At 42.3% G+C, this 15,885-nt stretch overlaps 1 protein-coding gene and 1 long non-coding RNA gene across 5 annotated transcripts in view; one reads left to right on the top strand and one right to left on the bottom strand.

The window, feature by feature from the left end:
* Positions 1-15,885, bottom strand: part of HIC2 (HIC ZBTB transcriptional repressor 2) — an 83,243-nt gene that overhangs the window by 34,406 nt on the left and 32,952 nt on the right. Inside the window, exon 2 of one of the 4 annotated variants that reach the window (XM_075769628.1) lies at positions 7,303-7,372. The exons of the other annotated variants lie outside the window; for them this stretch is intronic. The gene's annotated coding sequence lies outside the window, so the exon portion shown is untranslated. The remainder of the gene's footprint in view (positions 1-7,302; positions 7,373-15,885) is intronic. 4 annotated transcript variants of the gene reach the window in all.
* The window catches only part of LOC142604260 (uncharacterized), a 93,993-nt gene that overhangs the window by 64,435 nt on the left and 13,673 nt on the right, over positions 1-15,885 (top strand). The window lies entirely within an intron of this gene.

Raw genomic sequence — 15,885 nt, 5'->3', positions numbered from 1 at the left:
TAGGCTAATGGTGACTCATATTGCCACTGACAGAACACACCTCAGTTACATTTTGAGCAAGACCTGTCGCATTTCAGCCAATCTAACAACAGTCTTACCCTGGAGAGGTGCATCGTGCATGTACCTACTGGTTTCTGATTGGTGAAGGATCCTGTTCAAGGTCATCCATGACCACAGGTTAACCATCCAGTAGTCTGACTGATGTGATTACAACAGGAGAAGTAGTAGCGTATTAGACACACTGCCCTGGTCCTACATCACGCTGGACAACCCTCATATATGTAACTTGAGTATTGAGAGAATCTCCCTGGATAATTTACCCATATTGATGGATTTGAAGTTGTAGCTAGTTAGCAAACATGCAGAATGAATCACTGCATTCTTACAGGTTATTGAAAAAAGAAAGCCTGGATGTGTCCAAGGGATAGAGCCAATAAAACCTCTTTGCTCCCTGCTGTAAACATCAGTTTTGCTGGCGTGGGGGGAGAAGCACGCAGGGGGAGTAGAACTACACATCCCTTCTTTAAAAGGAAGGTGACTTGATACCTCAGAAATCATCTAGTAAGAACACTATTTTCCTTACCTAATACAGTTCCTTGTCCAGTATTAAAGGAAAGTAATCTTTCAGTAGCATTTCAGCCACCTCAAAGGGCAATTTAAAAAAATAATGTAGGGTTTTGATCTTTAAACAAGCTTTTCCAGCAATTACTTGTTAATAGCATCCGGAGGCTCCAAGTAAGAAGCAGGACTCATCATCCTAAGCAATTCATAGTAGCAACACAGAGTGAGGCAGAGGATTTGAAGGGAAGAAAAATGCTGGGGGCAGGAAGAAGGGGGAGGGTTAAAAACCACAAGTAAGGTTGCTAAGTACATCCAACATCTAAAAATTGGAATAAGAGCCAATGCCGTGCACCAAAGCCCTCTGGAAATACAAACTGTTAAAAAAATATGAGCCATTATGTCCTTGTTTGCCCAATCAGATCAGCCCCAGCAGTTTTCCTGCAGCCTGCGCTTTAGAGAGCTCCAGCCTTTTGCTACTCCTTTGGCAGCCTTGTGCCCTTGAGTATTCAGGTGTGCCAGGCAATGACAGCTGACAGGTACAAACTCATTTGCCCCAGGGCTGCCTGGCATGTGAACTCAGAAAGCCACTGTGAGCTGGAAGAGAAATCTCCCAAGAGAAGAAAGAAACTTTCACTATTTTGCCTAGAAAAGTGTCTTGCAGCCCTCCTCCAGAGCGCTGTGCTGTGTGGTTTGTAAGGTGCGTTATTCACAGTTGTGCTGCAGTCCGTACTCCTCTTCAGGGCAGGGGAATGCCACGCTGCAGCGAGCTTGCTTCCTCCCAGGTTCACGTGGAAGCATTCCAAGCTACTCAGCTTCTGACAGCTCTCCAACTGCTCTTCCACACTGTATTGCTTTACATTACATTGCTTTCCCTGCCAGGAGGCACTGCTGTATTACAGTACAATCATCTAGCAAAACGTAAAACTGATTTTTTCACCTCCCAAATACCAACTGACTGTTGCCACTACAGTCACAACTATAAACCCTGCTCTGTATTAGACTTTCCTGCTTTTATACATATACAAGAGATTTTAGTATCTTGCCTCCTCCCCAACTCACTTCTGTTGTGCTTCACAGTCCTTTTTTCGGAGGACAGGTATCCTCAGCTTCCAGTCTAAGGTGCCACTACTACTCAAGTTAAAATACTTAAGCCAGCTCATTAGGTGCATTATCAGGCAACTCAACTGACTGTAGCACCAAGCACAGAAAGTAAGAAAAATAACTAGAAGCATTGTAGTGACTCATAGCTTTGTTAATAAGCTCAGCTTTTTATTAAGTCAGAAATTTAACGAAGAAAGCAGGCTAGAGAGGCATTTTATATCACACACATTTTTAAGGTATTAGGAGGCATTTGGCTCCTAATTCTCTTCATTTCAATGCACTTTACATTACTTGTGGGCTGCAAGGCAAAAGTAGTTCCCCGCACTGCAGTGTAGCTAGTTTCCTTTCTAGTTTTGAACTATAAAAATAGCCATATTGTAAGAGCAAAGATCTAGCTTGCTCTCTGTTCTTCAGAACAGGAACAGCCAGAATAGGACCCAAAAAAAAAAAAAAAGTGCAGGGGGGCGAGGTGGGGGGGGAAAAGGCAGTGAAATAGAATACAGGCAGTCTTTTCCCTTCTTATACCCTGTGCAATTGTTAAAGATCTCCTGATCCAGAGGTTGCATCCAGGCCATCACTTTTAATAAGAACTTATCTGTCCTTCATCGATTTTTCAATCTGTTTAGACTTCTGCTATCCATAACCCCCTTTGGCAATGAGTTTCACATGGTAACTGCTGCTCGACAGAGTGCCTCTTCTTTGCCTGCTTTGAATCAATTTAGTTAATACTAAAGAACCGTGAAGAATCACTCCCTACTCCCCTTCCCCACCCCATTCATGACAGTGTAAAACATCTGCAATGTCTGTAATAAGTCATCTGTTCTCTATGGCAAAGAGAAAAATCACGTTGACTGACTTGAGACCCATCTTTGATGGTCTTCTCTGGACCTTCCCTAGCCCTCCACTACCTTTGAGAGGTTGTAATCAGAACTTCATAGTGTTTAAGATACTGGCACACCATGAATTTACACAGCAGCACACTGATGGTTTCTGTTTGGTTTACCAGCTTGGTTAAACATCCAGAGAGTTTGTTGATTCTTCGGGGAGTGTAGCATTTCCTCCCAGTCAGCCATTAGTCTCTCTGCAAGAACTTTTTGGGGATTCATTTCAGATAGTGGTCTTAAGTAGTCTGCTGAGGTGACAGGTGAAATTTTTCATCTCTCAACAACTGCTGCCACAGATCTCTCTTTTTTTTTTTTTTTTTTTTACCCAATTCAAGCCAGTCAAACTCACAGCTTTCAAATCCCTGCCATTCCCCCCACCCAGTCTTCCCAAAACCATGGCAGTTTGCAGCTGCTCAAAGCTCACAGCTACTTTCTTTCACCTGTACACCCACAAACCAGAGAAGCATAAAGTATATGGTTCTCCCCAACAAGCTGGGAGAGGCATTGTTACATTAAAATCTATACTGACCAACCAAGAAAACTTTCTTAAGCTTATGCCAGTGAATATCCCAGTCTTAAGAAATCTCCTGAGTGTCCCCATATAATGAGTGACTGTCCTGAAGGATCAGGGTTGGCACTGTGATGCACAATTCACTACCCTGCCTCACAAGCCCCTGCAATCCCAAGAGACATGCTTCACCAAATATAGCTGCTCCACATAATTGCTTGGCTTATCTCCCCTCTCTTAGTTGAGTTACCATAGTTCCAAAAGCCCTTAAAATTAATGATAGATATGCTTGCAGATTAAAATCCATCTACCCGTGTAATGCTGTGTGCATCACTTGTTCATAACAGCATTGTCAGTCACAGTGCTCAGCTGCAGTTTCTCTATGCTTCTTAGCAGCAGCTCAAATACTGCCAAATTAGCAAATGCTGGGAGAAACATCAGAGCAGTTTTTGTTTGACCCCAATTTCAGAATTTCTGGCAAGAACTTGTAACGTGCCATGAGAAAAATAACACAAACCATAAAGTTATGAGCTGAAACACTGCATCTCAGCATACTTGACCAGAAAACTGAGCAGGTAACTTGAGCACAGACTCCTGTGAACATGCAGTTAACAAAAGTAGCTCAACACAGCTTAACAAAATAGTAGCACAGACACATTTTACCTCCATAGTTACAAACATCTGAATTTGAATTAGCAAACTATAGAAATAACAACCTTTGTACATCAACAAAGCTCTACTACTACCCATGAGCATAAGATAGCATGCAAAAGCTAGGTGAATAACATAAGTCAATTCAGCATATTGAAATCTAAACCTTCACCTTCCTTCTGGATATCTCATTTTCTGAACATTTTGCATACAGTGCCTGCAAAAATAACACTGGGTGTGTTAATTATCAGAAATAGTGTGGCCAGCAGGACTAGGGAAGTGATCATCCCCCCTGTACTCAGCACTGGTAAGGCCACACCTCAAGTACCATGTTCAGTTTCGGGCTGCTCACTGAATCAAAGACATTGAGGTGCTGGAACGTGTCCAAAGAAGGGTGCTAGAAGGGGCTAGAGAGCAAGTCTGAGGGAACTGGGATTGTTTAGTCTGGAGAAAAGGAGGCTGAAGGGAGACTTTACTGTTCCCTACAACTACTTGAAAGGAGGTTGTAGCCAGGTGGGTGTTGGTCTCTTCTCCCAAGTGATAGGACGAGAGGAAATGTCCACAAGTTGCACCAGGGGAGGATTAGACTGGATATTAGGAAAAATTTCTTCACCAAAAGGGTTATCAAGAAATGGAACAGGCTGCCCAGGGAAGTGGTTGAGTCACCATCCCTGGAGGTATTTAAAAGACATGTAGACGTGGTGCTTGGGGACATGGTTTAGTGACAGTGCTAGGTTAACGGTTGATGATCTTAAAGGTCGTTTCCAACCTAAACAATTCTGTGATTGTAAGTGTTGAAGAGGAGTCCCTTTCCTTCTGTTTTCTAAGGAAACTAATGTGGGATAGAACATCGCTTTTACTCAATAGAATGAGAAATTCCACCAAATCCCTTGCTGGAGCTCTAACATAAAGGGAATTCAGAAAGTCAGCCAGAGACCTGCCCACACCCATCACCTCACTTTCCAAGACTGGAATGAGAAAAAGTTGCATTTAAGTTTTGCGCTCAGCCTCAAATGTTAGTCACCTCAATTTTCCCTTTTGAAATACACACGCAAAATATATATACACACACCCCACTTATTTATGCACACACATATAAAAATCACTTCTGGTATTTCTTCTGAAATCCCTACTCTGACTGCTCTTGAAGTGCTGTATCTAATAGATGGCCTCTCCAGTTAATGTCCCCCTGTATTATAAGATGCTGCCATCCAGCAAGGGATCAGAACCAGCCAGGAGCTTCAATACAGAAAACACAACACTCTGCTCACAATGAACAGAAAAATTATCTTTGTAAAGCAGTTTACAGAAAGTGTCTTAAACATTGTTACAAGAAAGTGGCAGGCTATTCAGAGCTACGCTAGGCAAGAAAAAAATGTTTGAGTCACAGGGCTAGCTACTTGCTGCTGTCCAGGAAGGTGTGCACAGATGGGTAAGGAAGCAGTATCTCCTGCCTCACACTGGACTCCTGTCCAGGCCTTGAGCTGCAAAGAGTCAGCATGTACTGTTTGGGTCACATTCCCTTTCTTTGGTAACCAATTGAGAACATGCTACTTAGCTTCAGCATGAGCCAAGAAACTGCATTTCTTCTCAGTCTAAAAACATCTACTTCCAGCTCAGTGGGTTTCAGAGAATATTTAGCTGAGAAGAATAAGGATGCCCTCCTTGAAATAGATATTCTGGCCTTTTCTGGGCATAACTGTCCCAAGCAGGACTTGACAATTGATAAGGTTATTGCAGAAAATGCATTTAAGCTCAGTTCTGTTAATATTGTCCTCTCCCAGTTGAGAGTAGAGGATCTCTGTTCACCTGGTATCTTTGCCATTGTTCCAGAAGCAGAATTATTACTGGTGAGGAAAAGTTACCCATAGTAGGGGAATGGGGTCTTCTTCTAAGCCACATAAAGGGGACAATGGGTGAATTTACTTTGCAATTTGAGAAGAGTACTTCTTACCATCTAGGACATTTGCATAAAACAGCTTCCTCAGTTTTTGGTTTAATGAATAAAGGAATCAAATCTTTCAATGCATATTGCAAATAACCACAAAGATTTGCCATATGAAACAGCTATACATGGCTCACTCTCCATACCCACCATCTACAAGTAAACATTTCTGAAGTGATCATCTGGGAGAGCTGAAAGCGGGCAGAGCTCAATGCCTAGCCAAGCTGACTCTTCAAGGAAGAATATGGACAACATAATGCTGAAAGTCTTGGACATACTTTTCTGTGGCTTCACTATGTTCAGGTTTTCCTCAAACAAATGTTTTTAAGATTTTCTAGCAAGCTGGTAATTTTCCTGCTGTGTCAAATTTCTTGATACCTACTTGGGAGACAATGTAGTTGATAATTAACATTTGCATGGCATATTTCTTTGTGCTGTAGAAACAGTCAAGTGAAGAGATGAAGAAACTTGCCCCAAAGTCACAATGGCACCTGCAGGGCTGAGGGGGGACCCCCATCCTCACTCCTTTAACTCCTTGTCATTTTGCAACTAAAGAAAAGCATAGCCAAGAGGCAGATGAATGACAAACCTGCACAGCGATCTGGCTTCAACCGCTTGAACTAAAGCTGCTCCTTATAGTCAGTAGCAGAATCACCTCCATCTCCTCTCAGGGGCAAGCCCCGAGAGCTGCCCAGCAGGCATATGCTGGTGATACACTATAGCCCGTGATCTATCCATGGGGTTAGGCAGAAAGTGGTATCCAAGGTACCTATCATGGCAACATCTAAATGCAAGTATCAGAGCACTTTACAGACAAAAAGGTCTTTCCCCCAGGCTGTTGAAAATTTGCATGTTCCTGTGTAGCACTGAAGATAGCAGCAATGGTGATTCATTAAGATAATGATTTAAGTAGGAGGCTTAAGAAAGTCAGGGTGGATTAACAACCAAAGGGCTGCAGTTGGAGCTTCTCCACTCCAGGCTGCCATCTTCCCTTTTAAGGGAAGGGATGAATTCCAAAAGTCAGGAGAACTATGTATTAACAGCAACTCTATCACAGCTACAGTGCATTAAAGCACAAGAACACCACCTCTACTCCAGCCCATCCTCCTTGACAAGGGCAAGCACAAAATTTTATGCTGCAGAAGAATTTTCATGGCATTATAAATTATTGGCTTTTCCTTTATTTGCTTGGTTTGTTAGTGTAGGTTCTTCTCAAAAAAAAGATTGTGCAAATATCTGTTAAACTAATTTTCTGTCTACCTTAGAAACAATACAAGTTTTCCTCCAACCAATTGTCTTTCCCCACTATTGAATAATCAGATGGGTTTGATAAATCAATTGCTCCCCACATAATAATGTAAATATACACATTGAAAAAAGCACACATGTCCTTTCCACACCCCAACATTTAATCAAATCATAATCAGTTATGAGTTGAAACATGCATTCTGTCCATAACACGGGGTTAATGTTCAGACAGTAACAGGCAGCTCATACTTCATCCCTGCTAAGAGAGAGGCCTTTGTACAGTTATTTTGATATAATAGTTCCAGTTGCCTTCTAGAGAGAAGCACAGGAAACCAATTTTGCTATTCTTCTGCTCACTCATAATAGTTGCAATAGGGCATCCCAGCGTATATTGCCCCACTCACCGCTAGCTGTGCTTGGTCTGAACGTCTTCTAGGCACTCTATCCCATGCTGATTCAGTACAGAATAGCTTCCTAGAATGCAATTACAGAAAGAGTAAGGGTTTGTCTTAAAAAGGGATTATTCCAGAACAGCTATTCCTTATTAACTATTCCAAATCACCTCTTTGTTAGGATGATGAAGTTAATTGGGAATAGGTCTTCCGCTCAGATTTGTAACTTACCTTGGTCTGAATCAATGACCCTGTTCAGATGAGCCCTTAGTAGAGCGTCATACAATCATAGCAATGGCGTCATCAATAAAAATTGACTCATAGTTGCAATGAAAGTAGAGCTGCTGAGTGGACACATCTCAGCTGAGTTTGTTGTAAGTCAGGCAGATAACAGGATCAAGAAATATGTAAAAAAAATAGTTGTTCCTATAATGTTAGATGTCAGCAGTACTGCATGTGACATTTTGTCTCTGGATCTGCTTTGTTGAAACGTGGTTTATTCCTTAGATATATGGAGACCTTAACAGCAGGGAAATTTTGAGTTCTGTAGCTTCTTTGTTTATTAAGTTCTTAGCTTGCAAGATTTCTCATCCAAAAAGGGCTGAGAAAGTACCTGGCACATCTTGGATGCTTATTGAATACATTAAATAAATCAAACGTTTTATGATAAAATTCCACTCCCCCACACCAAACAGATGTAGGTGCAAGTCAAAGAGGCTTGAAAAATTGCACTAAAATTGATTTTGCTCCAGTTTTCCCCAAAGGAAAAAATTTGTGTGTGGGTTGAGACAAAAACATGGAAAATTTCAGCTATCATGAACAACTGAAAAGAGAAATGGAGGAAAGGCAGAAGCCAAAACTGAGCTTCACATTCAGAGTGCATAATTTATATTCTTTACAGTGTTCTGTATTACAGGCATTCCTGGACTTAAACATCAAGTGAAAGTCTTTTCCTTGGGCTAATCACACTTACAGAGAAAAATGCCAGATAGCTTAATGCTGGAGTCTTCTAGCTACTCAGGGGAAATCACAGACCATAGAGAAGGTTCTTAGGTTGATTTCAGATTCTGAGAGGCTAGAAAAGATAGGACCCAACATAGCTGAGGATGTCTGTCACAAAACTGGGGGGAGAGTTATAGAAACTTGTCAAGTCCTGCAGCCCAAAAATCTGAGAAAAATCGTCAACACCTACAACTTAAAATATATACAAAGCTATCTCATGTCACATGCATTATAGGCAGGGAACAGAATCAAGACACACTCTGTAAGGTTGCTTTTACGCTGTTAGAGTATGACTTGATTTGGTATAGCTGACTGTTAAACATCACCACCTGCATGATATTCCATGCCTGAGGTCTGTGCCCAGGCAGTTGGGTTCTAGGGAGGGGCACAGGGCAGAAAGGTTCAGTGGACATAGGTCAGCCATTTCCAAGGACGATACTGTCAGAGAGCTCCTTTGAGATGCGAAAGACAGACACAGAACTCAGTATTTCAGGGCAGCGTTCAACTGCCAGACCTGCAAGACCATTTCTTGTGTCCCTGCAACTCCTTATTGGTACCACACCTCCCACATTCACACTGACAAAGCTGGTCCATCCTGTACACGGAGTGAATCAGGGATCCCGTGTCAAAAAATAGCAGGTGATCCAGCCTGCCATTACTTGATCACAGTATCTGTGTAACTATCAGTCTCCCTTTGCATATAGGCAACCTTAGCGCATGTATGTAATATTTTATAAGCAACTTTTATGGGTTCTTTTCCCCATAGGAGAGAAAGTTAAGACAGACATGATAGAAAGGGCAATTATAAATATATGCAAGTCAAATCAGAGGGGGAGGGAAAAAAAAAAAAGAAACTGAAACCACTTCCAGTCTCTCTCTCCAACAAATTCCACACTCTCATGGTCTCTGGCACCACTTCACAGTAACCCCAGAAGATGTTCACCTGCTCCCACAGCAGTAAGGAACAGTGAAACAGGAACAAAGAAGCTCCCACCTAGGATGGCCAACATAATCCCCTGACAGCACATCACAGAGGGAAAACCTTATCATTAAAGCAGAACGAAAACAAACACACACAGAGCTCTACTGCTGCGCACTATTAGCATCCTCCCCATTTTCTATACGCATCTAATATCAGGAGATTTATATTCAGGCCAAAAGCTCACGCTGGCAGGAGAGGAAAGTACTTTGGAGAAGAGAGGGGAAGGAAAAAAAAAACCTCTACAGTTTCTTGGCTTGTGATCAGCAGGCTGGATGCATTCTGTGGAACTAGGCCAAAGCGTTAGTTATTATATTCAAGAGAACATCTGAATCCCAGCTCAAGGGAGACGAGTTTGCGGCTCTCATTTATGCTGTATATCAATTGAATATCAAACCACATTTTCCGCCTTCTGAATAATAAAGCTTAATAGTTTGGGACTCCCATATGGTCTATTGTTAAAATATTTCCAAACACTGGCTGCTGTTTCATTTCTGAAGGAAAGATTTCTCTTTCCTCTTCAAGTTTTACTTGTTTAAGGGATGCTCGTAGCAAAAGCTAAATATATCTTTTAAATATTTCCAGAGTTTTAAGAAGGGCTGAAAAATGAGGGGATAAGAAAAAGCAAATACTTTTTGAAATTGGCTTTTTTTTTTTAATGTCACATGCAAATGTTTGTTCCAGGGAGAAGCAGCTGGTGCCACCAGGCTCTGCTGTTCAGAACAGGGGGTGCAGAAGCTTTCAGAAACCATGAGCTGCTCTAACAAAGGAGGACCACACAGACTCATACCATTCACAAAAGGACCCAGGCCGATTATTTGACTATTACTTACAAGGAAGCTTGGCCAGTAACATAGGCAATAAATACTGGAGAAACCTGTTCTGTGCATAACCCAGGTTTGTCTTTTCACAAGTCCTGCTCTCTAATTAGCTACTCATTCCTGGAGGGCATTGCTGATGGATGGAGTGTATCAATTTGGTATATTTAAAGAAAAAGTTAAGAAACTTTTTAAATAATAAAAGCATCAGCATAATAAGCACTCTGCAGTGTGTTAGGAACAGCCACTAGGGCTCTTGCCCAGTTACACCAGAAAAGAGTATTTCTGTTCTTTCAACTTTGCAGAAGACTTAGTGGCAGAGAGATTCTCTAACTTGCAAGGGCTGCAGCACCCTGCTCAGAGCCTGGATGGGAACTGAGAAATGCTCATCTTTTGGTCCTGCATTAACCCCTCTTCAATTAGCACGGAAGGACTCAACTGCTCAGCGAGCAGAAGTGAAACCACACAGCACTGCCTAGTTGTGCACTGGTGTGAACCTCCAGCTCCACCTCACCCAGCTCTTGCCCTCTCTATGAAGTGCTTCAAGCTCTCTGAAGGAGCTCTCAGTGCAGCACTAGCTTGCATGTCTGCCAGTCACTCAGCAAAACAGAAGGTGCTGAGCTAGGCACAGCCAACAGCAAAACACAGCACAAAAATGTAGCTGTTCCTACAGCCCAGGGAGCCAAGTTAAAACTTCTGCTCTTTCTTCCTTACTCTTCCGTTCTAGCCCTCATTGCTGCTTATCATTCCTGCCTCCTGTTCCCGTCCCCTTCATCACCTATCTGCCTCACCATCCCCTGCTCTGGTGTACAGGTCTTCAGAGTCAGCTGTCCTAACCCTGAAACTGGTTGCTCATACTTATCAGCTGCCTCCTCCCCAGAAAGGAAGAAATTCCAGTATTTCAGCATTCGCTCTCATCCCAATTCGGGGAAAAAAACTGAAATTAGAGACTCTTTGTAGAACGGAAGTTCACAAGTTTAAAAAAAGAGAAACCTATTTGTGAGCACCAGCGCATTTTGTGTCATTTGAAATGGAATATTTTTACATTACTGAAACCAAAGTTGGTTCATTTTGGTTTGGTGACCTGACCCGAGAAATTTTGTTCTGAGTCAGTACACTATTGAACTGCTTTTATTCCCACAATGTTGCACTGCCTCAAATCCTGCAGTTTGGCAGCCTGATAACCCTGGTCACACTTCTGGGTCAGACTCCCTGGCTAGAAGGCAGTTCCCATAGCACACACCAAGGTGTCCCATGGCACAGCACACTCTGCAGGAGAGCTGTAACACCATATGGGAAGCCTGAGGCCCTTGGAGTCTGGCAGAAGAGGACAGGTACATCAGACAAGCTCTCTGAGCAGCCAAGGACTACCTGGAATCCAACACTATGTTTTGAACCAATTCTGAGTAAAGCCTTTCAGACTAGTTAAAGAGGAAAAGAAAAAAAAAAAGTGCAAAGGTATTCCCATTCAGGTAGTATAGACAGTTCAATGTAATATTTCTGGTAAAATGCTAGTTTATTAATTTTACAGGTGATCAGAAATCTAGAATTTGGCGCTTTTTTTTAAAAAAAAAAAAAGTTCTATTTTAAAGAAACTGTATTTTTCTCTGAAAAATCCACTACAAAGAAAAACTCAAATTAGGCTCCTACTGACCACAGCAGCATTCTTGCAAACCGTCTTAAAAATAATGCAGTCAATGAAGCTCACTTACAGAAATTTCCCCAGCAGGGAACATAAATTATAGCAATATCAGCATGTCTCTGCCTCCTCCGTAGCTCCTGTTGTGACCCAAGGACTGTAGGATTGAGTTCATCAACCAAATGTAATGACGAGAGAGAGTCTGACAAGTATTGGAGTAGAGGTTTTGCAACAGAAGTCTGAATGGTTGATCCCTTGCTGCTTCTAGCCAAGGCACAGACACGGCTGTTACAATAGTTGGGTAGAAACAAGTGCTGGTGGAGTTGCTGAAGGCTCTGGCTTCTGCCCCAAACATTAGAGGTGTCACCAACTCGTGCTCAACAAACAGCTCTTAAAACAAGTGGAGAGGACTCAGTGGGAAGATCAGTATATATTCACAGAACGCTATTTTAGTGATTTTCCTGTGGACTCTATAATGCTTCTCTCGTAGCGTGTGTTCTTACCCCTAGGTCTGTGTATCTGAGAGAAGGTAGAGTGCATGTGCATGTATGGTTTTGATTTACTTTAGGAAATAAAAAAAAAAAAAAAAGAGAGACACTCAGCTTGTAGTTTCAGTGTTGGAAACTGCAATAAACCTCTCTTTTTAAACCCCATAACCTTGTGACTGTTTTATAGTTATAAGGAATCATAACCAGAGAAAGATTTAGCCTAACAGTGATCTGCCCTCAAAGACATTAATCTGTCACACCTAATAGAAGGGGAATAAGGAGACAAACCTTTCCTCTTAAGTAATTCAAACAGAGGGCATATGGCTTTGGTAGGAACTTACTGTAAGTTGCCCCGTAACAAGGGTAAATTTGGCAATGTTGCACACCCAAAGACATTGTTTACAAGTCAGTGTGAAAAATATCTCTGCATGATTTCCTTGTGTTTTAAAACCTGAATTCTTTATGATCATATCTCACCGCTTGTGGTTGACACATCCAACCAGCTTTCCACCCACTTTTTCACCCTCTTTATACCAGTAAGATTGAGTCTTTCTTTCGTTTGCAATTTTTTTCCTCTTCTCAAAGTAATTCTTTACTTTTGAGGGATCAGCAGAAGACAATCAAGTGCATCATGCCAACATGTTAAAACACAGTCTTCTATCAATATTTCAAGTATAACTGCTTGTCTGGGTTTCTAGTAGCTTATTTCTTACCCTATAAAGTGCACAAAAGTCTTCAGATTAGTTTCTCTTTTCTTTCTCCATACCTTATATGGGAAATAAAGGGTTTATTTTCTCTCCTTCTCTCTTCTTCCCCCAAACGGCAATCCCCAACTTTTCTAGTTTTACCATATGAGTTCTCTCGCTCCTTCTCTTATCCACTGTGTTTCTCCAGACTCACAGTAAAAAGCATTTTTGGATCACCTTGCTCTAGGCTCCTTCCTCTCCTCCAAAGAGGCAACAAATGGTTTCTGGGACGCTTTGCTTCGTTTCCTCTCTTGGAAGAAAGCCAGAGTTTACTCAACTCTCTTTTCCTCAGGTCTGCCACTCAGCCCACTAACCTATCCCCATTTTCCACCCACACTGAACAAGCCATAAGGTTTCCAAACTTGTCTGAAGAGCTTAATCCTAAATTCAGCTCGTTGTCTTATAAAAGACTAAACATGAAACCAACACCGACGCTTAAGAGTTCTCATGATATCTCAAAGCAGGTGAAGACCATTATTGTCAGATTCCTAGCATGCAACAAGGCTGATAGGGAGCACTGAAAGATATGGGGCCGCAAGAGACCAAATTCATATGCAGTGGCAGTCCAGGAGAGTACACTGAATTCAGAGGAGCAGTAAACCTAGACACTGGTTTTCCAGACCAGTCAGGGGAGGTTTGGTATTAGAGGACCTGAGGGTAATCCCCAGATTACCCTTCAACACGCTCACAGGGAGCAAATGTCACTTTGCATGGTGAAGCATGCCAGCCAGGGAGCATGCTTTATGTTTCATGTTAATGAGTATTAGCATGGAACCCAACTTCCTTCCCCTCCCTATTTTTGATATAATTAAGGACAAGAACAAGCATTTCGTTTCAGTCTGCAACAGCAACAGACCACAGCACGGCAGAATGACAGGAAAGGGAGAGAATGAAGGAAAAAAAAAAAATAATCCAGGTGGTAGACACTTACTGCTCTGGCCACTGCACGAAATGAAGGCTTGAGTGCACATTTTTGCCTGATTGCATAGCTGTCTCTGCTACCCATCTAATCTGCTTAGAAAACTGGTTTTGAAGGATATGGTTCAGACATACCACTTGCATGGGGGGGGGAGTGATGAGGGGGGAAAAAAAAAAGTGCTGCAGCTGCAAAAGATAAAATAGAGACAACTAATTTTCTCAGAGGTTGCAACACAACCTCTCCCCCTCCTCCACATGCAGTCACTGCACTGGCAGGATAAGCTGGAGATTCTCCAGCGTAAGCAAGAAGGCACAATAAGGTGTGCAGGCCCTTCTCCACCCCGATACCCACAGCCCTTGGGGGTACCACAGAAAGCAAAGGCTGACAGCCCAGCCGCTCAAAGGGAGGTGGTGACATTCCTCCGCCTGCTCATTTCAGTTGCATTACCATTTTTCAGAGGGGGACGCAAGAAACGCGCATTGCTAGATGTTATGCTGAGACAACAATGAGCGTAAGGGAGTAGCAGGCTCCTGTTGTACCAATTGGTCCTGGGTTCTGAACTCTCATTGTGTGATCCAATTTCTCCTGTCATCCAAGCCATTTTGCAAACTCCAAGCATACGTTCATTTAAGCCACATGTCCTGAAATCTAAACAGCTGAAGGGGACGGGAGGGGTAGGGAGAGAGGAGAACCACTGGATTTCTGGTGACAGCGTCTAAAATACACATTTGCACAAGGAAGTCTCACTTTAGATAGTCACTTAGCAAAACAACTACAGCTGCTGACAAGCAAGAGGTACAGTTTCAAGTGACCATCAGACATAAAATAAGCCAAATAAATTACTGTAGTCTAAAGGGAGTCTAAAGGGAGTCTATACGTGTGCTCCCACAAACGTAACAGAGATAACGAATGGATTACCAATGGGTGACCCTATGTCAAGATTAGCAGACCCAATTCTCATTTCAGTAACACCTTTGCAATGATATTACTAAGATCTAGCAGAAGCGAAACCGAAATCAGAGTCCAACCCAGGATGTCAGGGAGGCAGCTGCTTTAGTTTTTTAATGCCTAGAATTTCAACCCAGTTTGCTTTGTTTCAGGAGTCTAAGCTGTCTTTGGCAGAAGGGCTAGCAGCCTTTGCCAGCTGCCACATGATCTGCAAGGATGTTTTCTAAATGGAATTGGGGATTTTTTGGGTGGGGCTGGGGGATAGGAGGCAGGGGTTGTTTGTGATGAAGGCACACAACATGAGAAGTGTATTCACATTTTTCGTCCTTCTCCTCAAAGGTGTATTTTCCTTTCTTTCCATTCCCTGCCCACATATACACTTACCTTCTCCTCTGTGCTGTCCTACACCTAGACCCATCTGTTCTTTGAAAGTATCAAGAATGCCAGTTCTGGTCTTTGTGGGGTCTTTGAGGAGGCGTTGTGTGAGTGCTTACCCCTAATTGAAGTCAAATACAAGGGGTTTTTTACATGTATATAAATAATTTTTAAGCTTTCCAAAATATTAATTGCTTATGGAAATTAAACATCTGCTAACAATAAACTCCCCATACAAATGAGAAGATAGTTTCAGTCTGACTAGAATGCTTTCCCTTGCTAATTGCCAAGAATACCATTTTCTTGTTTTTTTTACAATGGCGATTTCATTAGTTCTCCAACTACCAAAATATTTCAGTCCTTTCTCTTTCATGACAGAAAGGAAAAGGTCCAATTCCCATCTCCAATTCAACTTTGAGGGTCCTGCAAAACCAAGCGAGAAACTGGCAGTTACGACTAGCCACAAAAAGTCCTCGAGGCAGAGACCACCTGCACACCTTCTCTCCTCCATAGCCCATAGTCCCACAGGACTCCGCTGAATTTTCACACAAATTACACTACAGACTACAGCTGACTGTGGCAACTAGGTACTGCAAGTGCAAAGTGGTGCTGAAATGCTGATAACACAAGAATGCTTAGAATAGCTGATGCCAGGGGGAGAGAAGGGGGACACCAGCTGAA

Source organism: Balearica regulorum, chromosome 17 (assembly GCF_011004875.1).
Source record: "Balearica regulorum gibbericeps isolate bBalReg1 chromosome 17, bBalReg1.pri, whole genome shotgun sequence".
NCBI classification, from domain to species: domain Eukaryota; kingdom Metazoa; phylum Chordata; class Aves; order Gruiformes; family Gruidae; genus Balearica; species Balearica regulorum.
Note: the sequence above shows the minus strand (reverse complement) of the source record. Positions and strands in the feature narration are given on the sequence as shown.